Here is a 24558-nt window from a genome sequence, read left to right as displayed (position 1 = left end):
TATAGCATTTAAGGTTTAATTTAAGTAATTCTACATTTGAATTTTTGATTGACAGGCTCTTCTTCTGCTCCCTTAACTCAGCTATGTCATTATTAGCACACACACTCCTGATCAACATATCAGTAAATTTCTAGGTTGATCTAACCATGATTTACCCACACAGAGCATAAATATATTGTTTTTAATGCAGATCCATTAACCCCCTGCATAACAGATCATGCTGCTGTGTTCCAGGCATGTAGATCCTCCCTGCAAAGCAAAGTTCTTCTCTGCATCTCTTCAACAGATGCTGCAATACTCATTAATACAAACTTTGCAATGGGAAGGCTCTGCTCCAAGCTGGGCTATTGACAGAGAGGGATTTGAATTGATGTACTTATAAGCAGAATACAGAATGATCTGGAAGCTTGGGCTGTTGTAACAGCTGTTTTCAAATCTTGAATACTCATTTTGGAAGAAGGAGTTTTCAATAGAATTTTTAATATATTTTAAAATAAAATTTCAAACTTAGAAAATCAATACTGATTATTAAACCAAATAAAAATAAACAGATTTATGTTCATGAGCATTTCTCACAAGCGGACCATATTCGTCTGAAGGCAAAATGCACTTTCAAGAGTTTTGTTGTTCCTAGCATGAGTTGTGAGCTGATATAAACAAAAATAAATAGAATGGTGTTCACACTTTGAGGATGGCTATCAAAATTGAAAGCAACCGGTAAATCAGAAGCCAGAAGATTCAAAATACTGGCATTCAAGGCTGATTCTTTATAGTACAAGATTTCTTTTCCTGGGTACATACAAATCATTCATACACATATAAAATTCATGAAATGTTGAAGCTCACCTTTTGGAAACCTACCTTGACTTCCACTTCAAGTAAGCTTAGTCTCATCATCACAAAGGCCTACTGAGAACTAAATGCAAAGATCTGTACTTCCAAAATAATTAATATTCCATTTAATTTTTTTTTTTAAATCCACACTAAGTAGGGGGGATAAGTTTAAAAGATACAGAGAATGTGAAAACTACTGAAGAAATTAAAGGGCTTCTTTGTATATGACATTTTCAGTACAAGTTCTCTCATAGCTCTACCACTGCCACAGTATCTGCCTAGCACTTTAGTCATACTTTCTCAGTGGTGCTGATATTCTTGTACTACACAACACCACTACCTGTGCAGAAAGCCTCAATTATTTTGTGGCAGTTAGTCAGAGAGAAGCTCAGCAAAAGCTATCCCATTGTTTAGAGAGGGGAATATGTCATTGCAGAAGGGACTGTGGCCATTGCCTGCCAACTCTGTTGATGAATCAAGAAGCAGAAATACAGCAAGGATTCAACTTTTGATCGTGACTTTCCAAAATAATGTTACACATCATTATACACATCACAGAGGAGCAGACAATTATGCAAGATACTTCATAAAATTCATTTTTTCCTCGGGAATTGTATGCATGTGAGACAGTGTGAGGGACAGAAATGACAATCCCACTGCAGCGAGGGGACAGCAATGAGTTGCGCTATTTCAATGCTGGAGAGTCCTTGTACTTAAAAACCCAAAGCAACAGCTATGGGGAGAGATGAAAGCTAGCACAACCAGCAGTGTCAATGCTAATGAGGAAAGACTATCAATGCAAACTCTCTGTTGGCCACATCAGTAGGACAATGAAGCTCAATCTGCTGAATGCTCCAAAAATAAAATGACAAATTAAGCATCATCTAACACTTCTAAGAGTATGACAACAGCTTTTATGCTTCCTGTCAAAAACCATATATTATTGTGGAACACACGTAAATACACATTGTGTATCACAGAGCCATTTTTCACCCATAAAAATGCACCCAGACAAAGTCTGGCAGGCATAAATGAGAAGGTTTAAAAATTACCAGCAAAAATAGCAAGGAAATAAAATACACAGTGGATATAATTTCTGTTGGTTACCTTCACAAACCAATTGATGGACAAATATTAAGGAAAACATATATACAGATGTCCTACAGATGACAAGTAATTCATTTTTACTATGATTACTTTATCACTTGATCTGTAATGCTTAAGATTTAAAATTTGAATCAATAGGTGTGTTGCTGTACCACCAAAAGCATGATCAGAGAAAAGAATAAATGTCCCACTTACTGGGAAAAAGTAGAGTGTCTCATGAAAGAGAATGGTTACGAGAAGGCCTGATTATAGGTAGAGAACCAGCCGATACTGCTGGAGCTTAATCAAACATCAAACATTTTTATAGGGCAAAAGGGCAGCATCTGTATTATGGGGAAGTGAGTTTTATAACCTGCATCTTCCAATAATACTCTTCCAACTAAAGCAGCAGGTATAGGAAGACCTCTAATTCTTGCAAGAAGCTGTATAAATTTAACCCACTGCACATTTTGAATCACAGAATGATGTGTTTTGTCTTGGGAGAAGCACAACTAATCAGATCAGTAGTTCCATTTCGCAAATGTTTTCTTGATCAGCTTGGCACATGGAACACTCAACAGCACAACCACCATACTTAAAAGAATTATGCTGAATGAAAAGGTGATATACACACCTTGGTGAAGGTACTTAATCTCCAAAACAGGTCAGTAATTTGTCACATCAGCCCTTTTATGAGCCATCAACCTCATTATTGTAGCTCACTGCACAAGGTACCCTTGGGAGTCCAGTGCTAATAGTGTGCAGAGAGAGGTAAGACACACAGTCCAACTCCCTCATTATAGATCCACTTTAAGGAAACACTTACATATTAGGGTGAAACAAGCATTACATTTATAAAAACAAAAATCAATACAAGGAACCCAAAAGCTAAATGTGTTTTTTCAAGTAATACCATCAAAATTAACTCTGAGAAGCAGCCCAGGAAACTACTCATGTGACAAGTATCATTGATCTAGCTGTTAGCAAGCCTGTATGAATGGCATCATTATGCACTCACCCTTACTGGTAAAGAGACAGCATGAGAGAAGAACGGCGTATTTGAACAGGAAAATGCTTTAAAACAAAGGATAAAAAGGATCTTCAGTTTTGCTCATATGTCTGTATTATTCTCCAGGTGTAAATGACAACAGTGCCTAAGGCCTCAAGCCTTAAAGTTGCTGGCTGTTCTGGGGAGCTCTTACTGCTTTTGTTGAATTTATCAGAGCGAAGGATATTTAGTGCCTTCTTGATATCACTGATACAATTTCCCTTCTATGAAGCTTTGAAAATCTGTGGTACGGTAAAGCAGAGGTAAGTTTGCTCATGAAATTTCCTTGACAAAATTAAATATTCTAAATAGGTATCATACCTCTATTTTTTTTTTTTTATGTAGACACTGGCAAGTGAATAAGAGGACCATCAGTCTTTTTCTTATGGATGAAGCTAAGTGAGAGAAAGCCTAAAGTAAAATCAATTTGTTGGCAATGACAAAGTACATTTTTCTCTTCAATAACTCAGAAGCAGATCACCCCAAAACTTCTAGTATTTTATCTCTTGTAAACCCACTTGCTTTTTTTACTCTTAAATTTCATCTTGGCCCTATTGTCATCTTCATGGCACTACTGTAGTATTCAGTAAGAAAAGGGTAATGCATTAAGTGTCTGATATAGCATTTTGAGAATTTAATAGACACAAATTTGTGTCAACTTTACATTTTCAGTTTATCTCTAGGTCTGGAAAAAACTTACCCATGAAGAGGAAAAAAAAAAAATTGTTAAGACATCAGAAGGTCTGAAAGCAAAGCAGATTTGTTTCTCATCTCTACAAATTTTATGGGCCATTATTTTGTTTAAAATTTAAGTGGACTGAGATCAAGCTTCCCTCATACACATTTTATTTGTTGTCATAAAACACCAGTGATCCAAAATAGCCGCTGTGGAGAAGTTTATTCTTTATAGCATACCGTGGCTAGGTGCACTAGTAGTACTTTTTTTCAGAAAATAATGTTGAACAAAAGAAGGTGGATGAGCATAGAAGGCTAGACTAAACAAATATGTTTCAAATACATTTCAGTAACTTAAAAAGAAGATATGGTAAAGCAGTGTTTCTGAAGTTCTAAAAATTTTGTCATCCTGAAGTTTAAATTTCACTGAGTTACATCAAGTTACCTTGAAGGCTGGAAAAGAATTGGAGGAGCTAGCAAACGGTAGTAGGGTTTTACTACCAAAATTTAATTCTGCTTTACAAGCTGGGTCAGCCAAAAATGCAAGACAACAGCATAAGTTTTGGTTAGTTGCCAGCCCATTGGGAGATCATAGATTTTGATTTTGTTTGTTTAGATGTATTGACCTAAACTGACTTTGCATTTTTCAGTACATTATTTTTAGTGATGTTTTTCCCTGTTTTCTTTTCTATGTGCTGCCTTGGAAGTAAAGCAATGGAAAAGTGATGGGTTTCAAACCACATGGATCAAAACTAGAAAAGGAAAAAAAATAAGTTTTTTTGGTTTTGTTTTTTACTAGTCTGTACCAGGTAAGTCTCCATCTCTTTGGAATGCTTGTTGCTATTGTGGTGTGATGGTTTCAATTTGAAAATATCAGCCAAGCAACCTGTTGTACAAAGGGGTAGTTCTGCTACCCTCCGTCCTCCTTTCTTTCAACACTTCTCTGACTGAAGAGTAACCAGTTTAGGGAATCACACTGGAAACTCACAGAACAGAGGTTCCCCAAACCAGCCCATTGTGGGGTCAGCCAAACCCTAGATTATTGAGATGGGATCATGCATGTGAAAGTAGCACAAGAAGCCCTCTGTTTGGTCCCAGCTTCTCACTGGACTGACTTACTAGAAGAAGACACACTCTCAGAAAGCCTACTTCTTTTCAGAAATGTTTTTTTGTAAAGCATAGAATGATCTGGAAATGTGTCCTCTAAATGCCTCCTCTAAAACACCTTGGTAAACTCAACACATTGATACAAACAGCCTTGAAGTTTCCTTCTACTGTTACAGGTGTTTTTTATTATTTCCCCTACTCCTTTTATTTCTCCATGTCTACACATCATATTTTAGAACATGGTGGTCTAAAATGTGGTGTCAAAGTTCACATTTTACTACTTTGATCAGCAGTTTGATTATCAGCATATAAACTGACAAACTTTCAGTACTACTAAGAGTCAGACCCCCTAAACACACAGAATAACTATCTGCCTTTGAGTTTTGCTTGTGAAAGTGTTTTCTTCCCATAAGGAGCTGGGAAGAGGTGAGGATATCTTCTACTACCTGCACAGATCTTGAATAAATGTGTTAATTTACTTTTCTTTAGCTGCACCAAAATAATGAAAACAGTGTCCTGCTTCGGTTTACTGACTCTTATCCCTGAGGCACAAGAATACAAGTGACGAAAATGTGAGCAAATCATAGAAAATGTAATGAATTTATAGGACCAAAATGCATTGTGAACTGCTTTTGTATTTGTGTGATAGTTCATGTAAAAAACCCCATCAGAATAAATTGAAAAATGTATTTACTGTCTCCAACTCTTCAGATCTTATATGAAAAAGATCGAGTTGCACAAAGAAAAAACTGAAACAACATACAGAAGGGAAATGTGTGATGTCAGCGATAAAGATATTTCAGATATGATTGAATAAAGAAGGTTTTTTTTTGAAAGTAGAGTTATTCTTGAGTAGCATGAAGCTTTTTCTCTCCTCTTTGCCCTCTTCTTCAGCACTCAAAGCCCTGGCAGAAGCAATTTTGAAGTTTTCTCTTGAGACAAGAGCGAGACAAATCACAGCACCAACAGCCTTGATTTAATTAAAAGGGAGAGAATTTCTTTTAAAGCACCCTCCTACTTGAGGAACAAAGGACACAGAAAGCAGAGTAACGCCGGTGGGGCTCGCAATACTGGCGAGGAACTGTGAAAAACAAAGCTCTCGGTGCTGACGAGAAAGGGACCAACAAACGCAGTGGTACCTGGTGCTAGGAGGCTGCCCTGGGAGCTCTCCCGGAGGGCGGGCTGTGCCTCCCCCAGGGGGAGGCCCTCAGCCGCCCCGGGACGGCCTCGGGAAAGGATTTCTGGGTTACCTGGGCTGAGAGCGAGCCGGTGCTCCCTGAGCTGACCGAGGGTCCTGTGGTCGGGGATGAGACAGGCAGAAATACAGCCTTCACCTGTCTCCTTGCTGCCTGTGCTTAGGGCGATGTTTGAGCACGTTCTCCTGTACTCGAGCGACTGTGCCCTGGCCGAGCCCAGCCTGTGAGCCTTTCGGAGCCGAGCAGGGCTGGAGGCAGAGGGCTGGCAGAGGCAGAGGGCCGGGAGAGGCAGAGGGCCGGCAGAGGCAGAGGGCCGGGAGAGGCAGAGGGCTGGCAGAGGCAGAGGCCGGGACAGGGGCAGAGCAGGGCCATCACCGCGCTCTGCCTTGCGCTGCGCCCAGGCCGCAGCAGGGCCTGTGGGCTGCGGGGCTCTCTCCACTCCCCTCTCCCCCTTCGGCCGGCTCTGCGCGGCACCGGAGGGCTCTGTGCCTCCTCTGGCTGAGTGGGCACAGACAAAACTTCTGGGGAGCCCTCCGTGTGGGCTGGCCGCGGGGGAAGCAGCGTCAGGCTGAAAACCTCTTGTTTCCTCACCCACGGCACCCAAGGCACCCTCGGTGCCTTACCTGGGGCGAGCTGAGGGCAGACAGGTGGCTCATCCTCCCACCTAATGCTACTTGCCATGCCCGAGCTAATGATGCAAGATTATTAGATTTGAAGCCAAGATTATGAAGTAGCACTTCCTCCATTTCCAGAATTTTATTTTTTTGAAGGTCAGGTAATTAGATTACAGTGCATTGCCTTGTATCATCAATTTTAAATCTTATTCCTTTATGTTTACTCTGTACTTTAGATCACTGTGTCTTTGAACTCTACTGAGCAAGAGTTTATTATTTCTGTATTACTCTTGAATAACTAAGGCATAAGCTATGTAAAGCAAGACTGTTCAAGCCGAATCACATCAGAAGTCCATTTACTTCCCAAATACTGAGTTACACTAAGAGCAAGACTAGCAGAAGCATACTACATATACTCTCAGCCTTGGTATTTTCAAGAGACTTTATAGACTAGAAGTATCTCTGAGTATTTGGTAACTGACTTTCTTGTCTGCCATCCTTGAATTCATCTAGTCTTTGACTTGAATATTTTTAGTGAGTTTCATAGGTCTGTTTTGTAATATTGGTACTGTGAAATAGAAGTGCTTCACTATCTACAGCCAGCTGTGTTTCTAGTACAGATATAGTGCAAATGATGCATTATCAATATCAAAGAGCCACTTTAACATTTTAAAATATTTTAATATTTTTATCAAATTTTTGTTCCCACTAGGTGGCATACATTGTAAATGCACACCAGTAACCTTTGGGGGAGAACAACTCATTATAAACTTAGGCAACCATAGATTGTATCTTTTTTTTTTTTTGCCTGTGCTTTCCTAATCCATGCTACCTATTTTAGTTACAATTCAAGACTCCTGACTCTGCTTGTCAATGGATGTAACTAAACAGGCCTTTTTACTATTAGCCAGCACAACTCACAGGGTATGAACACCTTAAATTAGTTGTAACAACCAAAGATTTAACCAAAATCGATTCCAACTCTCAACCTAAAAAACAATACATGTCCATTTGGGAAATTTTCTGTCTGTTTTTTTTTTTTTTTTTCCACTGTGCCAGTCTTGTTCTTTATTCATGAATGCATCACAGTCCCTAATTGTTTCTTTTGTGGTGTTGGAAGGTGTTTGAAGAAAATTTGAAGAGCGTATTTATTTTTATTTCCTCATTTAGGATGTGATACCTTTATAAACTGCAGTGCTTGTTTATTTATTAAGTTGGTATTAGATGTAGGAGTCAGTAAAATAAAAATAAACAAAGAGCATAGCAGACATTAGTTTTCAAAACCTTTGTTGTCCTCACTGTTTCTCTTCAATTACTTTACCTATGTGTAATCTCGCTGCTGTATATTCCCTGCCACATCACCTCTCTGCATTTGGAACACCTTGCCACTGTGTTGTTCTAGTGAACTAAAATGCAAACAGCAAAATGCATCTGTAAAGAGTATAAATTAAAAATGAGCACTTTTTTTTTTTTTTTTTTTAAATGTATCATGAAGTTTGGAATAGAGATGATTGCCCAAATGCCACAGTTCAGGCGTAGTGTTTATGAAAAGGCAGAAAAGAGACATTGGTAAAAATTAGAGGGATGTAAAAATCTCATGCAAGTGCTGAAGTGGAGAAGGTTACCACCTCCTTGAGGCAAAATACTAATGGTGTAGGAAGTATTTTGCATTGGTTAAGTAGATTATGGCAGTGTATTTTTTTTAGGTGTGGATCCTGGTCTGGCACGTCAGCATAAATCAAGAGCAGAGTTACGGAGGATTGTAGGCTCACACTGGCGTAGCACCAAGTAAGTGAAAGAAGAGCTACCTCTGCTGACAGTCAGTTTTCCTGAGAGGATCCCTAACTATTCAGGCATGGTGCTTTATGCTCTGTGTTGTGTAGAGGGGAGCAAGGATGCATCCATGTCAGGTGCAGAGAGGGAGGAAGGAAAATGTGCCTGAGTGTACTGAATCATCACTTCTCATAGGGGCAACTGGGGCAATGCTTGTACTTGTGATCTGATGCAGCTCAAGTTTTAAACTGCTAACTTATTAATTTGATCAAGTAATCCTTAAGGACTTTCTCTCTGCTGTGGAGAATCTTAATGTCACTTGCATTTTACTTTACTAACAGAGGGAGGATTGCAAACCCCTTGCAAGTGTGCGCCAATACACCAGGAAGAGTAATCAAATTCAGTTAGATTGCAAGGGGAAGTACTTGTTTATAAATAATGAGGAAAGACTACCAAACTACTTCTTTCACCTCTTTTCCCTCTTGTTTCAGATGAAATTGAAAGGAAACTTGGTTGCTTTACATGAATACATGTAATTCAAACAGGATTTATAGACTTCTGAGAGGATTGCCATAAGTTTGAGAGCTTGGAAATTTAAATTAAAATAAATATGCTATCATTAATTTCAACCATTAATAGATGGAGATTAGGGAATTAAAATTCCTTTCACATTCTTTTACAAAAATATATTTTTTACAAGGAATATTTTTAGTAGTGGCTCTTTATTGGATTCTTTGTGAGATGAAAGGAGCTTATGCTGTGAGAGCACAAAGCACATGATCTTTAAAATTCTAGCTACGTTAGGAGTGCATTAATAATTTTTTGACATCACTTGTAAAAGTCTTGGCTGTATGTTTTCTCCACTGCTCCTTTTTTTCCTCAATGGTTGCTTTTTGCTCTTTGAATATACTATGTAAAATACTCTAGGGAAAACTTTTGTGCTTTATTTGTAAAACTGTTACAAAAGCAACAGTAGCATTGTTTGGACTTCCAGTGAAATCCATGGAACTAGCATGCTCAGTGATTTAGCTTGGCTTCTCCCATGGCTTTCTTCTCCCTGTTTTTATCTTCTGAGCTACTGTTTTGGTGGTATTTACATGGAAATACTAAAACAAGCAAAAGTTGCTGTCATTCTTTCTTTATGCTATGAAGAAAGAGACCGATGCAAATCCCTCGGCCAGAGCCACTGCCCACACTTGACTTATGCTTATCAGTTCCACAAAGAGAATATTGCATTACAGTTTCAATCCCCAGTTTCCAAGTGCAGACGTTGATATTGCCAGAGTTAGCTCAAAGCTATCAATCATTAGAAAGCTTATTGACTGTTCAAAATAGTTCTATCAATATCTCATTTGCTGTCTGATCTAATGCACAGGCTGTTTAATGCCAATGCAATGGCTCCATCTTTCAGATGATAAGACGTAATTTCTTTCAAGCCTACATTTTTATGTCTGGCCCATTGAGTTAGATGGATGTGTTTGGCCTACTTTGCTGCTAAGCTGGTATCTGTGAAGAAAAATTCTTCCTACAATGTATGTTTCAAGTACATGTAATAAGAGCATTTGAAGAAATACTTACATTGATGAAATACTCAAAGTTAGGCTTTTGGAACAGATTCATGGAGTCAAGGTTAAATGCTAAACATTGCCTTTATTGTATCGAATCCAAAACAGTATTTAAATAAACCTGATCTAGCTGAACCAATAAGATAAGCCAAGATGGCAAGAAAACCGTGGTCTAGATCCTGCTCTGGCTTCGCACCCTTCTTTGGATCTACTGACTTGTTGCAGAATGCCAGCGTGCATGCAGGCAGCTTGGCCCTTTCTTTATTGCAATCACTGAATGCCAGATTGTGATTTGAGTATCAGGCCTGAGCAAACCCAAATGATGCCTAGCTCTCTCAAGATTTCCCACACTGGATTTCCAGGAGCCAAGCACAGAGACTGTATGCTGATTCTCTGGAGCAGATGAAGCAGATGGACAGAGATGTATTTCCATCCTTTGCAATTCAATGGCCAGCACAGCTGAGCTAATGTTTAGGGGCAGGAGGGGTTAATGATTTGCTGCTGGTATAGGCCAGCAGCTAATTACTTTCTGTCTCCAACAACAGGGAAGCAGGATGGAATAGCCTCTGTCTAATTTGCAGTCATTCCTGTGGAATGCTCCAGTGCAGAAACATGCTGCTCCAGGCTCTGTCTTGGTGACATTGCCTAGCCCTCAGTAAAATATGCAAAGAATTGTCAAGTCTTAGGGGGTTAAGAAGACTTAGCCTCTGTAGGAAGTCTATGGAAAAAACAAACTTTTCAATACATCCTGGCATCCGAATAAGAAGGATTCAGAAGGATGCAGATTTTCATAGCATTGTATAAACATTTAATACAGTTTTCTAGATATACCCAAACCAAGGGGCTGTGTTCCTTTGCAAAACATTGTAAACAATTAGCTCCTCTTTAGTGCAAGTATGATGCCGAAACCAAAATATTTCTTCTGAGATTCTGGGTTTTCAGCATTTATTTAGGATGGAAGACCAGACTAGCTAACAGCAGCTGATGTCTTAGCAGAATCTGGGATGAGCAGTCATGCAATGAGATGACTCCTTTTAAGATGACTTACTGATATATGATTTAAAGATGGCCAACAACAGGCATTGTGAAAATCATGGTTTCTTCCTCTCTCCCCAAAGAGCAGATCAGGTTGCTCAATGGGAAGTATTTCCTTCTGAAGTAAATGTAAGGTTAATAACATTTTCAATAATTGGAATGAAAATTTCACAATTACAAATCTCAAAAATTGCCTTTAGGAAATGTCCTCCCAGTTTTATAATTTAAAAATGTTTCCCATATCTGTTTTTGTTTCTTTTTCATGTGTTTTCTCCTTTTAGAATTAAATATGCAAAACTTGGATTTTAAGTAGGTTTTAATAGTGAATGCTTAAAAAAGTTTAAAAATACTAGCACATTTCTACAATTGCAAAAAGCATATTTAAGAAAATATAAATGTGAACCTGTTTGTTTTGAATCAGAACAAGCCCTTTTTTGGGGAGAAGAGGGTGTAGAAAGCACACCCTTTTGATTACTGGTGGACTCAGGCTCTCTAATGAATAAATATTTGCTGCTCTGGGGAAAAATAATCAGGAGTAAACAAGAATGTCATGCTTTATTTACTGTTTGTTGGTTTTGGGGTTGTTTTGTGTCATGTGTTCTGTCCTCCTGTGTCCCCAGCCCCACCCACCCACTTGTTAACCTCACTTGCAGCTTGGAATACTATGGCTTTCTGGTGCCACTGAGACTTGGGAATGCTAAAACTTAGTTTAGACCTGGAATAGGCTGTTCTTCAGGTAAAGTTGATAAAGTTGAGATTATGGATCTGAGGATTAAACTGGCAAAGTTAATGCAAAACGACCCATATGCAGTCATGGGGTGGAAATCTGCACTTTTGATCAGAAACACACAGGAATGTCAACCAGAAAATGGATATTATTAAGAACCACAGACAACAAAGTGGAGAATCTCCTCAGGAGACCAAAATATACAGACCTGAAAAACTAATAAGTATCTGATGTTGCTTCATAGAGAGAATACTTAGGACTAACTCCTGAGAGTTATTATGATAATAACTGCATTAGAGATGCAGGAGAATTTAGAAGTAGTTATGGTAAACGTGAATAAATAGAAGAAGTGAGTGTTTGAGGTGGTAAAAAGTTGAATATTATCACTTATTTATACTAAATAATCATTATGTGAGGTTTTTCTCAGTTTCCTCAGGCTGATAGCACAGAGTAAAGCAGCCTTGGTTAAGCTACTGTTTACTCTAGATAACAAAGAGTAGAATTTAAATTTTTTACTTGTGTGTGTCTAAGTTTCAATAAGCAGGTATGCACCAGAGAGCTGACATGGTAGGGTTGTTTCCTAGAATCTACAAGCAAATTCTAGGTCTGTGGCATTAGGTGCTGTGTAGAGACCATCATAAGACTCTGCTAAAAAAATAAATTAATATGACTTCTAGCACAATTTAAGATTCAATATTATGCTGCTTCTGTTTGTTGACTACTTAATGGTGCTGAGAACATCAATGTGACACTGTATGTATGCATGACTGCACATTTTATTGTGACTATTTTATGCAGGAAAAAATACAGAGCTGCTCATAGTTCTTGGAAGCTCTCAGTGTATCATTGTAAAATATCTTTTAGTTTGTACATTGTACTGTAGCAAAAAACAATACCATTATTAAGAGTGCGAATTTAAGTATCTAGACTGTAAAAAATGCCACCCTTTGGACTTTCAGTATGTAAATAACAGAGATTAATGACATAACCTTTTACATAATTTCCTGCAATTTCGAGTGATATAATTAATGTATTTATAGATATGCAGGCTCATTTCTGTTCATGAATGTAGTTTGCTTCTGTGAATGATTTGCCAGACAAAGTGTTGTTAAGAAGTTTTGATTACGAAGTGTTACAAAGAGCTCTCATAAGCTGAGGCAGTTGTCTGAGGGAGATGCTAGGGTGCAACATTACAATATATATGCTACATTTATTTTCTGTATATTCTGTTTACACCCCTATGTCTATAAGTATTATTAATGACAATGTGAATGTTCTTTCAAAGGCACCATATAACTTTTATATTAGTGTAGAGCACTGCCAATTTGAGTGGTAAATCAGTATTAGGATCTCCTAAAATAAATGATCTTTTGTCTTTGTGTAAGTGCAGTCAGCTATAAAACTGTGGAAGAGATTACAAAGGTGTTATCTCTGCAGTGTTTATAGGGATGAGAAGCTTTTTTTGTTAGAACTGTGACAGAGATGTATAGGAGAGACCATTCTCTACTTTTGCACGGTGGATGAAAACTAAGGTGTGTTGTTTTCCTCTCGATGGATAAATCAGATATAGTCCTAAGCACTGCCTGGGCCATGTGGAGAGATGCTATTTTTTAGTGTAGGTCAGCTGTGGACAGGAGGAAGTCACTTGGAAGCAGAGAAAGTAAGCACGCTGCAGGTGCTGTCCAGCTCCCCTTCATTGCATCTGACATGAACTATTGCTGCCTTTGAGCTGAGAAATATGCTGTGTTCTCCTTCATTGTGCAGGCAACTCTAGAAAGACACCTAACCCCATGTGATGACTTGATGGCAGTGTATGTAAGCTGTTGGTCCTCTCTACAGAGAAATGTGTCAAAATAAACACAGCAGCTGACTTTGCAGAGAGAGCCAAGACCTCTGTTTACAGAACATACTGATTCCTCAAGGATCTGCCTGGCAAAGTGAGCTGCTGTAGGCCCTGTAAACTTGCCATGTCAACTAGAGTCACAAGAGGCTGAAAGAATGTAGAGACATTACTGGTCAGCACACAAGTATTGCTAAATCAATAGGTAGTTGATGGGGTTGAACTGAACTTCTACTGGAGATGTGATAGAGTTGTGTCCTACAAATGTGTATCATGTTAAATACAGCAAGATGATTCATTTGGAATAAAATCTAGGTACCAAATGTAATGTCAGGTCTAGTGAGAGGTTGTTTTTTCATACAGAGAGTGGTAACATCCATTGTTCTTTGGTGTGTATTTGTGTGTCTATCCTTGACTTTTGTAGCCTTATTTGGTTGTTATTTTTTTTTTCCATACACATAAATACAGTTTCTTTTTATCTAATTTATTTTTTTCAGGATTTTACTTTAAGAACTTTGTGTTTTTACAGATGTTTGGTTCTGCCACGTTTTCAAAGGATTTGGTGTAATGCAATGGTATAGAGTTGCAGCTTTGAAAAAATCCTGGCCAGTTTTATTGAACTATCAGTGAATTAATGGAAGGAGGAGGAGGATGAGATCAGTGTCCTTTTCAGTCCTGCAGCACTTTGGAAAGGTTTAACCCTAAGAGATGAAGTGAGGATGATAAATTGCACTGTCAGTTTTGACCAATCAAGCAATGAAAGGGCAATAAGAGGATACTGCTTTCTAGCATGTTTGGTTTTGATTTTTGAGGGCTTATGTTCTTTGTGACAAAATTTTGCAAGTGACTGTTAGTTTCATTTCTCCCAGTTATGTTTTCTTTAGAATGTTTTCTGTCCTTCACCAGAAAGTTTCCTTGGAATTTGTACCAGGTACTCTTTTTCTCAGGTAACAACTACTGGGTGAAAAGAACTCTAGCTTTAGCAGTCAACGAGAATTCATACAAGTGCTTTGCATTAACTCTTAATGATACTGTTGTTTATTTTGAACTAAGTTTGTATCCTTGTATAGATTTGCCCTGTGATATCAATTAGTGAAGCACCCCTTGGGATTTTATTTTCTGCAAACAAACAATTCTCAATGAACAATTGAAGAAATCAGTCATGTGTGTCTTTTTTTTTAAAAAAAAATGGCCTTGTTACATCCTGTAGATTGGAGTGGCAGCTGGAAGGATCGCCTTTTCTAATTGTGAGCATCAGACAATTACTTTTAAAGCAAAAGAATTTAAGATGTCTTTTGTGAATCTTACTATCAGTGATCAAATCCGTATGGCTTCTCCTTCCTCCTCTTACATTTTATATTTAGGGTATCTTGAGGACCAAAGTTTGTAAACATGCTTGGAATGAGCATAGCCTTTTTTCCTCAGAGTCTTTAGAAATTCTTTTATTAACTTTAGGAGACAGGCATAATCTGCTAATGAAGATTTTATCCTCCCACATCCAGTATAATGAAATGTGTTTTGTGGGACTTAGAAAGATTGGTCTCTGAGCAGAAGGAGCTTTCTGATGGAGCTGTAAATCACTTATGGATGACTCCTGGAAGGGATTTCTGCCTGAGAGAAAATTTGAGGGTTTTTGATTTCTCTGTCATGAATCCTGACATAATTTACACCTGCTTGTCCATGTTCCCTTGCATGGAGAGGCAATGATGTGGTCCTGTGTCTAATTAAGAAGTATTGGCTTCTTGTTTTTTCAGGCCCTTGCATATCATGAAGTAGAGCTCCACACATTTCATAAGCCCAAATATGGTGTGAATTTTGAGTGGACATGACACAGCTAAAATTATTAGATCCATTAACTCTGGTGGGGATTTCTTACCTGTGCAAACAGGTGCTGTAGAGATGTTTTCTCATAGTTCTATAGTTCAGAAGAAAGTCTGTATCCTTGTGGCAACTCACAAGTGCACTTTTCCAGAATTGCATGAGCTTTCATTTAGCTCCAAATGACTTATTCATAGAGGTCTTAATTTGAAGGAAAAAAAAAAAAAAAAAAGCACTTCAGAATTCTAACAATGCATAAACAGAATATTTTACAGTATTTCCAGTTAATATCTAATGAGACAATACATCCTTCCTGGAATTCCTGCTTCTAACTCCAATTACTGTTAATGAGAATTTTATGCCCTCTGCATTAAAAAGACTATGTTAAGGATACCCTCATGCAGCAACTCATGGCTATGTAGTCACACTTAACACCTCAAAGGGATATGAAGACAGTATGTGTGTCTGTATGTCTGTAATTAGCATTGTCATCAATTATAAATATAGCAGCTTGCTGTAAATGTGGAATCTGGATTCAAGCAGGGACTCGGAGCGTCCTGTATCCCAGGCTGTGTGGACTGGAGTGGTTGGTAGATAAGATTTCTGAGAAGTGTGCTACATTTTAATTACAAATTTTAGCTCTAACAGCAGCTATGTTATTTCAGAGAAATAAAAAAGACATCTGCTACAGAAACCCGTCAGCATAGCCCATCTGACTGTATCCTGTACCCATAAATGTTATGTATATTTTACAGTCTTGGGTTAATGGAACCTCCTAACTGCTGATATAGGAAACTGTCTTTTATGCTTACAGTGAAATATAGACAAATCCATAGCATGTGTGGTTGTCCAAGTCTGACCAAACAGAAAAATAATTCCTGCCTGATCAGCTGTTAATCTAATTGGGATTTTTGTGTTTCATTTGAGTTTTTGAGGTACATTCTATGTGACATAAAAGAGGATACAATAAGCATCAGATTCTTTAATTGAGAGAGAAGTAACATGGGAGGTTTTTTTTGGACTTTAAAACCTGCAGCATCCTTTGAGTTAGGGCTTGTTCCTTTGAGTGATTGGTTGCATCTAGCTGACACTTATGATTACTGCTTTTCCACCTGACTATGTCTACAGACTTAGTTAGCAAGAGCAATCTCTAGGCATCACCTTGAGCATTCACTGAAGACATTTTCTCTGTTCTTATATTGGTAATTTTCTACAAGGAAAAAAATCCCTCTCTGATGCTTGATGGTAAAATAGTTTGAGCCAAGTGGAAGTGAAATCCAGTATGGCATGGATGGCAATATGGTCATGTACTCATTCAGTCACTTAGGTTCTTAAAAAAATTAAAGCAATCTTTTTTTGCTTGAAGTGCAAACAACAGATCTTCAGAGTATGTGCTGCGCAATGTTTGTTAGCCTCTGACATACTGTACAATTTCTAATGTGAAACAATCTGTGGAGTCTGAAACATTTTACAGGGAGTTGTTATGACTTTTTTGACTTTTCATCATTTGCTGACATCCTTAGTCAAATAGTTCCCTTTATACTCTTGAAAAATGCCAGTCATTTTCAGCACAGTGAATTATCTGCATGTTAAATTATTTACATTAATTTACAACATAATCTATAAAAATAAAGCAATTCAAATTTTGAATGTATGCCAGATTGTTATAAAAGAAATAAATAGCTATTTTTTTTCTCTGCTGCTTCAAATTAGATGTTTTTGGCATATGGTGAAAATATAAATAAACCGTGTTCAGACAGGATCCGAGTTGATATTATATGTTTTTATATCAGCATTCAAATCCAGTTACATTTAAACATTGACTTTTCTGCAAGGATAACATAAAGGATGGTTTCACTTGGGGTCTGTCATGACCTCAAGAAGTGCAATCCCTGCTCTGTTATTGATAGCTAAATGTCAATTTACAGCTGGAATATGTACTTGGGAGCTTGTCATGTAAGTCAGAAATGGTTCTCAAACCTCCATCTAGCCCAATAGGTACAGTAATTTTTGTAAAGGTCTCTGAATGCCCAGAAGTTCCCAGTGTGATTCTTTTAGACCTACTTTATCATATTGTCATCACATTAAATTAATAACAAAGCCCAAGTCTTAGGAGGAGTGGCTGAGTTGGAGGTGTTCTGCCTGGAGACAAAGTGCCTTTGGAGACCTTATTGCTGTCTACAACTGCCTGAATGGAAGCTGCTGTGTGATAGGACAAGACAAAATGGCCTTAAGTTGCACCAGGAGATTGGTTTAGATTGGATATTTGTATTTATCAAGGATTGTGAAGGGTGGGAAGATGATGTAGAAGTGGCATTAGTGTATTTCCAGGAGGAAAGGAGGATTCTACTAAGAATCCTGATAAAACACAACCTTTTGGAAAAATGTGGTTCATTTGAGAGGGGCTACCAAATCTGTCCTCTTAAGCGTCATGAGCACTGATGTCAGATTTCAGTGAGTGGTAAACTGCAGGCAAGAAGAATTTAGGGACATACTTGATTGACAGGAGGGTCTACAGCACACGAGGAGATTGTGTGTTTTCTAGTAGGGCTGGCTATTGGCAAGGAGTTTGGCCCTGAGGCTAAGAGGTAGTGCAAAATGCCAAATAGGCCTTACAGAAAAATTGTGTATATCTTTCTCTATAAGCCAAAGCTTTCCTCTAGCAGTTTCTTAAACCTTACAGTTAATGACAGTTAAAGAAAATTTTGGGATAAGAAGCTCTATTCTTATTTTTAAATCTGCAAGCTCACTATCACCATAGTCAATTGGATTGTATAATAATATTTTTTGGGGTTTTTGTTTGCTGGTTTTTTTTTGTACATTTGAAATGTAGAAATGGGAAAAGGAAGTCTGTCTGGTTTTGCATTCTTTTGGAGTACTCAGCACCAGCAGCTTCAAGGGTAAGTGAAGGAAGTGTCCTAACAGGTGGCTAAGGTGCAGGAAAACTAGTTTTTGAACAGTTTGCTAACTGAGAAAGATTTTTAAATTTTTTTTTTTTCCAAAGCCCACCAGCAAGAAGTTGCCTTATTCACTGAAACATCAAGGTTTATATCTCACATGTTGGTTTTTTTAATCTCATCTAAGATAGCTGTAGCTGTTCTCATTATGCATATAAATGTCTAAATCCATTTTGAATCTTGCTAATCTCTTGGTCTTGGTAATAATATCCTCAGGAAGAATACCACTGCTTAGTTATGCACCATGTAGAAATATTTTCTCCCCTTTTCTTTTTGAATTGTTTTTGTTCAGTATCACTGTCCATTTGTTTTTGTATTATAAATTGTGATAAACAGTACTAATATGTATTTTATAATAATAATACCTTTTTTTTTGTTGTCATTTTGTATATCTCCACAGGTTCTGTTCATACCTCTCTCATTTCTCAATCACAAGGTCCAAATCTTCAAACTCTTGAAGATTAATCTCTTCAAGATTATAGGTCTTTCATTTCCAAATACATGTATCTTCCTTTAACACTTCTAGCTGAGTCATGAACTGGACTGACAATAAGTTGCAACTCAGTGGTTGCTCCACTTTCTTCCCAGTAATTTCCATCAGTGAAATTCAGTCATGTGCTCCACTGGCATTCAAAAGAGAGCAAGATTTTGAGTGCTGATCTGAATGCCTTACAGCCATGGGATAACTCATACAGCTGAGCTTTGGGTTAAAATTCAAGTGGACACCTAATTTGTTCCTTGTTTCTGTAAAAGAATGACTCCCTGAACCATGGTGAGTATTTGGAGAGCTCATGTAATTACTCCTGGTGTTTCAGAGGACAGTAGAGACGAAGCATTTCCCAGAAGAGCCAGACCATATGGTTCCACTGACCTTCTGTGAACATGCTGTGCAATCCCATAGTTCTTTGAGTATTTGAGAGCATAATTGGGATTTTTATTTGTATCTTTTTTTTGTCAGCAGTTCTCCTTTCCTAGCAATTATGCTTTTTAGGTAATTTGGGCTGCTGCTGACTCCTGCCGAGGGAGTATGAAGGTGTGGAAGTGATGCTGATCACTTGAATATCACTTGAGAAAGTGCCAGGTCCCACTCTGGGTGCAGCCTGAGAGGCTGTCATCTTTTGCAGAAGCGTAGGATCCTTCTGTGGAGTCAGCAATCTTTTGTTTTGCTGCGTGTGTCACTTTATCCCATAGCTGGATGAATTGAATGTGGGACTTTGAGGTTTGCTTCATGGCATACCTGTAATTAATTGCTGAAACATAGATAGAATTTCATGTGGGCAAGAGCAGACAAGCAGTAATCTGAAGGTTTAATCTCTGTGGCTATTTGAAGCCCAAGTAACCATGGTAGCTGAAAAATGCTCCCCATTTTGTATTTATCCCTTCTCTGTATTGTAGCTTTTCTTATCCTCTTTCAGACTGGACCAGCTGGGTTTGTTTGTATGGCCCAAAATAACTAAAGAGCTATCACTTAAGCATTTTTGCCAGTAGGGGTAAAACCCACTCCAGCTGGTAAATGGAGAAATTAGGGATACTCAATGCCTGCCCAAAGCCTCATTGTCTGAGTCAGCAAAGCTGTTGCACAGCTTAGCCTTCGGTGGTTTCAGGGAGACTGCTGGAGCTGAAAGTTGCCTTTGCCTCAGTACTTAGCTTGACTGGGTAATAGAAAGAATTCATAGTAGATTCTTCTCACTTCTTTTTCCAAGCACATTTGTGGAATTGCCTGCAGTCATCGGTTGACAGCATGAGCCATTGCACACTGTGGCCTGAAAACAGATCTGTTTTTTCACCACCATACTTTCGTGTGCCCCTTAATAATTGTTCCTTGCACACATACACTGCACTTAATAACAGCTGTAAAACAGTAGATTTGTATATTATTGTGATGAACAGAAAGGTGAGGAGTGGTATTGATAGCTCTGGAGAAATCTTGCCTGTTTGTTGTTCTGAGGTTACTAAGTTTCTTGAGAAAAAGTTAAGTATTGTACCATATATTCCATTAAGCATTCAGTGATCTTTTACCTCCTTCATTATGCTATATCAAATAATAATGGATTATTCCAAGAATTGCATAATATGAAAAATTTTCTTGCTTTTTTACATGTAATCTGCTGGAGTAATTCAGGATGAAAATTCTGTATTAATTTGATTTTTTTTTCCCTGCAGTAGTCCATGAGCAAGCTCATGTCCTAGATTTCAAGATCAACATGTGAATAACACATTACACTGCCAGGCCAGGAAGTCCCCTCAGTTGTCAAAATACTAAAATTGTGCTCCAAGCTATTCCTGAATTCTCTACAAAAATTGGCAAGTCCAAGCTAAAAGAATCCCATATAATTTGGCCCAATCAAATTATTTTAATGAAATAAGGCCTTTTGCTGAGCCAATGTTAGAATTACAGACAACTTTATGCAAAAAAAGACTGTGATTTGATAGTTATTTTCTTTACCAACAGTGTATGTCTTGGTCATTTATCTTAATTTTTGCTGCTATTCTCTTTCTCCCTGTGAGATTTCAGTTTATCCAATAGTCCAGCTCATTGCTGCATCTACTTCTGTTGTCCTCCCTGTACTGCAGTTTAATTAGCAACAACTTTCCACGTTAACTTCTGATAGAAAAACGAACAGTGGAGAAGGTTTGTGGGATGTTGGCTGTGCTGTTTACAGAAGTTTTCAAGGTTTCTAAGTAACTGATGATATATCAGCCATCAATCCAAATCCATGCCCAGAGAGACACTTTAAAACTTTAGTGCTCAACAGAGCTCAAAATATGCACCTGTCCCCGATTCTACCCTGCAATTACAGACTGAGGGAAAGATAGACTGCACTAGTTATTTACATGCCAAAACACTGTCTGCCAATATCTGTCTCACTATTGATGTTTGTTGGTGCTCTGTGCTCTCATCAGTTTGATAGCACAAACCTCAGTACGTGCAAAAAAAATATAAGAACCAAAAGCTGTCATCTGTGGAGGAAAAAACCAGTGTATTTTAAAGAAAAAATAAAAATTATCTTTCTCTGGATGCAAAGGAAATAGATGACACACATGTTCCCTAAAGGGGCATGGTATTCTTGAACAATGATATTCCAGAACTCATGGTTTAACATTTGGGTTTTTTGAAATGTGGATCTTTTTTTATTATTTTGGTTGAAACTCAGATTATATCATCAGTGGATGTTATGAATGAAGCAGCAATAGGTTTGTATTTATTTCTGCCCAGTACTCCACTGATGGAAGATATAAAACCTAGACAGAGGAGCAAGTTAAATGATAGTCATGGCTAAATATATTGTAGCTTATAAATTGAGAATATTAAGCTTTCAGGGTCAGATATAGCTTTAATAATAACATATAACATTAACTAAATGTATGTGTCTTTAATTTTCAAAGCATGTAAAAAATTTCAGGTATACACTTCTGTTGATGCAGCCAAGTATTTTTTACCTTACAAGTGAAAATGAAGGTGCCCATAGAACTGAGTAGGCTAAAGCCTCTAAGTGGGGATGTTTCAGTTCCAGTGTAAGAACTGAAAGTCCAGCTTCACATATTGTACTTAATACTAACTCATGAGTCCAAATTTGTGAAGAAATGGAAAAAAGGTCTACATCTATGAACAATCTCTTTGGCACCATTCATGGTGTTGGCTTTAGCACTGTGCTTGTGCTCAAATGTTTTCCTAGATTAAAGCTGGAGAGACATCATTTAGTGTATTTCATATTTCAGCATGGAGTGACAGTCTTTGTGAATAGACAAGCTCTTTCATTAGAATCTCAGATTTTCATCACAGGAAGAAGCTTTGAACACCAAAATGGGATGCCTTTTTTTGTTTTTTTTTTTTTCCCCTTTCATTGGTATAAACTTTGTAGATAAAGATATAAGAAACAGAAATTGTATTTTTGGAGTGATACACTTCTACTTGTTTCATTGGGGTGTTTTTTAATGGCAATACTCAAGGGCAAAAACTATATGTACTTAATAAGTGAATCTGAGAGATAACATTACTTTCATTTCCAGCACACAAGTGATGCTGAATTTCTAGCAGCAGCATTTTTCTACATCTGCTGCTCTTTGCAGAGATGGCTCCCAGATGAACCTCTGCGTACCAGAGTACACCTCCTGCCTGGTGTGCCATAGGTCACACATTTTCTCATGCTGCTCATCCCTTTCCCCATGCTCACAGCAGGGCCTCTGTTTCAGTTAGAAAATACTGTTGTCTGCAATTGTTTGCAAGTAAACTATTCCCTTGATACTCTTTTTGTGATTTCAGTTTTGGTAATGTGGTTGTCTCTGCTAAAGATGTGTGTTAAAGCATAAATATGGATGAAAAAGTTACCTTTGTAGGTCTGGGATATAAAAAACCCAACCCTATAGGAAGGCAGGTTATTAAATTCCCCTGAGAATAAATTAAAGATGTTTCCTGAAAATTCTGGCCTTGATTATCAATGCACAGTGCCTTTTCCATAATTTTTTACAGGTTTAAGAATAACCAATGTCTTGCTCATCATGCTGACCCACCAGACAGGTGTCAATCAAATATTTGCATAAGCATAGATCACTCAGGGTTGCTTGGTGTTTTAAAGGGAAGGCATTTTTAGCTTTTGCCTTTGAAAGAGCAGGTCAAGCACTCTAACCAGCGTTAATGATTTTTCCCAATTCATCACTCAATTGACTCAGTAACTTGACTATTATTAACCCAGACCATTAAATGCTTTTAACCCTTTTCCACAGAAAGAAGAGACCTCTCTAGAATGAGCAACTTCAATGAATGTATTAATTTCATGCAGTTGCCATTTGCCCTACAGCGTTGGTCTGCTCTAGTGATATACTTAAAAAGAAAATTCAAAAAGCAAAAGAAGCTTTTCTTGCAATTTGTTTTGCTGCACTGAGGAATTTTGTTAAGATAGGAAGCAATCTGTGTTGGAGATGTCAGTATAAACTGTAATAGCAGAAGCTGGTTTTATTCCATACAGGGGTGAAAGGTGCATGCATTTGAGGCAGGTTAAGAAGACATCAAGGGGTGGGGCAATGCAATAAAAATGGCAGTGTAAGAACATCCCTTCTGGAAACTGTACAAACAATATTTGTCTTAATACACAGCACTGACATTCATCCATATATTCTATTATTCTATGACCAGAAGTGAGGCCTGTTTCGGAAGTTAGTACAAATAATTATTTAAGTCCTGCTTCTCCAACCGTGTTAAAATTAAATATACAGGGAGTAAAACTCCAGTGTAGTAAGGACTGTGAAGTGATTAATTACCAACAAACAGGACTAACCAGGAGAGTTGCTTCTATCTCCTTGGGAATGGCCACTGCTGTTGAAAAAGCATTGGGCTCTCCACATGTGAAGGCCTATGAGATACTTGTTCCTCATACTGTGTGTGCATTATGAGGTTTTGCAGGGAATCCATTCATCCTGATTGCTTAAGGTTTTGTTACTGCTCTGGTAAGCTTTTAAGGAAAGTTTTTTTCAAAAGCAGGGAAAAAAAGTTATAAATAACTTTATATTTTTTTGAAAGCAGAGCAAATTTTGTCACTTGCTGTTGTCAAAGAGCAACAAAGAAAGCAGAGTTCAAGCAAAAACTTTGTGCTGTAATTTTACCAGACAGCAAGACCTGCATCTGATGTGGAATGGGTCATACTCCATCAGTCAGTAGATGCTTGCTTAATGATAATTGTTCTTGTTCAAAGATATTACTGTCACTAACCACTCAGCTGTACTTCTTTTAACAAGACCTATCCCCACCCAGGCCATTAGATATTTACTGTAATTGTAGCTCAGAATTTGGATCTTCTTGATCAGAATTTCAGCAGGTAGCACCTTTTCCTACCTTTTTCCAGGGAGCGGATGTGACAGGAAAGTAGAAGACTTCTCTTTTTTTGATTGTTCCTTTTTCTTCAGAGTAATCACGCTCTGCATGATGATCAGAGAAATTGATTAAATTCTTTGAGGTAACAACAATATGATTATAACTAACTGCTTAAGTGAATGAAAAGCCACATCACAGATATCTGCTTCTTTATGAAAACTTAATAATGGCCTAAAAAAAGATTAGATAATGACACTGAGGTTTTTTATCATGCAAAATGAAATCAGTGCTCTCAGATATGTAGATGTTTAATAATATTAGAAAAATACTTGTTCAAGGCAATCAATTGTGTGTGGCACTGTCTTTCCATCTTTCACTGTATTTTGTACTCTTGGCATAAAGGAGCTTGATGCTTTTAGTAATTTTTATATAACTAGAAAAATATCTTTTGTGGGGGTGTCTTTTGGTCATAGT

At 37.8% G+C, this 24558-nt stretch overlaps 2 long non-coding RNA genes across 5 annotated transcripts in view; one reads left to right on the top strand and one right to left on the bottom strand.

Annotated features, from left to right (window-relative positions):
* The window catches only part of LOC111929424 (uncharacterized), a 100559-nt gene extending 94204 nt beyond the window's left edge, over nt 1–6355 (bottom strand). The window contains exon 1 of the long non-coding RNA XR_015286715.1: nt 6001–6355. This is a non-coding gene — a long non-coding RNA (uncharacterized LOC111929424). The remainder of the gene's footprint in view (nt 1–6000) is intronic.
* LOC111929425 (uncharacterized) overlaps nt 5867–24558 on the top strand; it is a 319169-nt gene continuing 300477 nt past the window's right edge. For 2 of the 4 annotated variants that reach the window (XR_002864703.2, XR_015286714.1), the window contains exons 1-2: nt 5867–6169; nt 8267–8348. This is a non-coding gene — a long non-coding RNA (uncharacterized LOC111929425). Of the gene's footprint in view, nt 6717–8266; nt 8349–24558 lie in introns of all 4 variants that reach the window. The other 2 variants (XR_015286712.1, XR_015286713.1) reach the window with 1 other exon arrangement.

This window comes from Cyanistes caeruleus, chromosome 5, assembly GCF_971803275.1.
Source record: "Cyanistes caeruleus chromosome 5, bCyaCae1.hap1.1, whole genome shotgun sequence".
Lineage (NCBI taxonomy): Eukaryota > Metazoa > Chordata > Aves > Passeriformes > Paridae > Cyanistes > Cyanistes caeruleus.
Note: the sequence above shows the minus strand (reverse complement) of the source record. Positions and strands in the feature narration are given on the sequence as shown.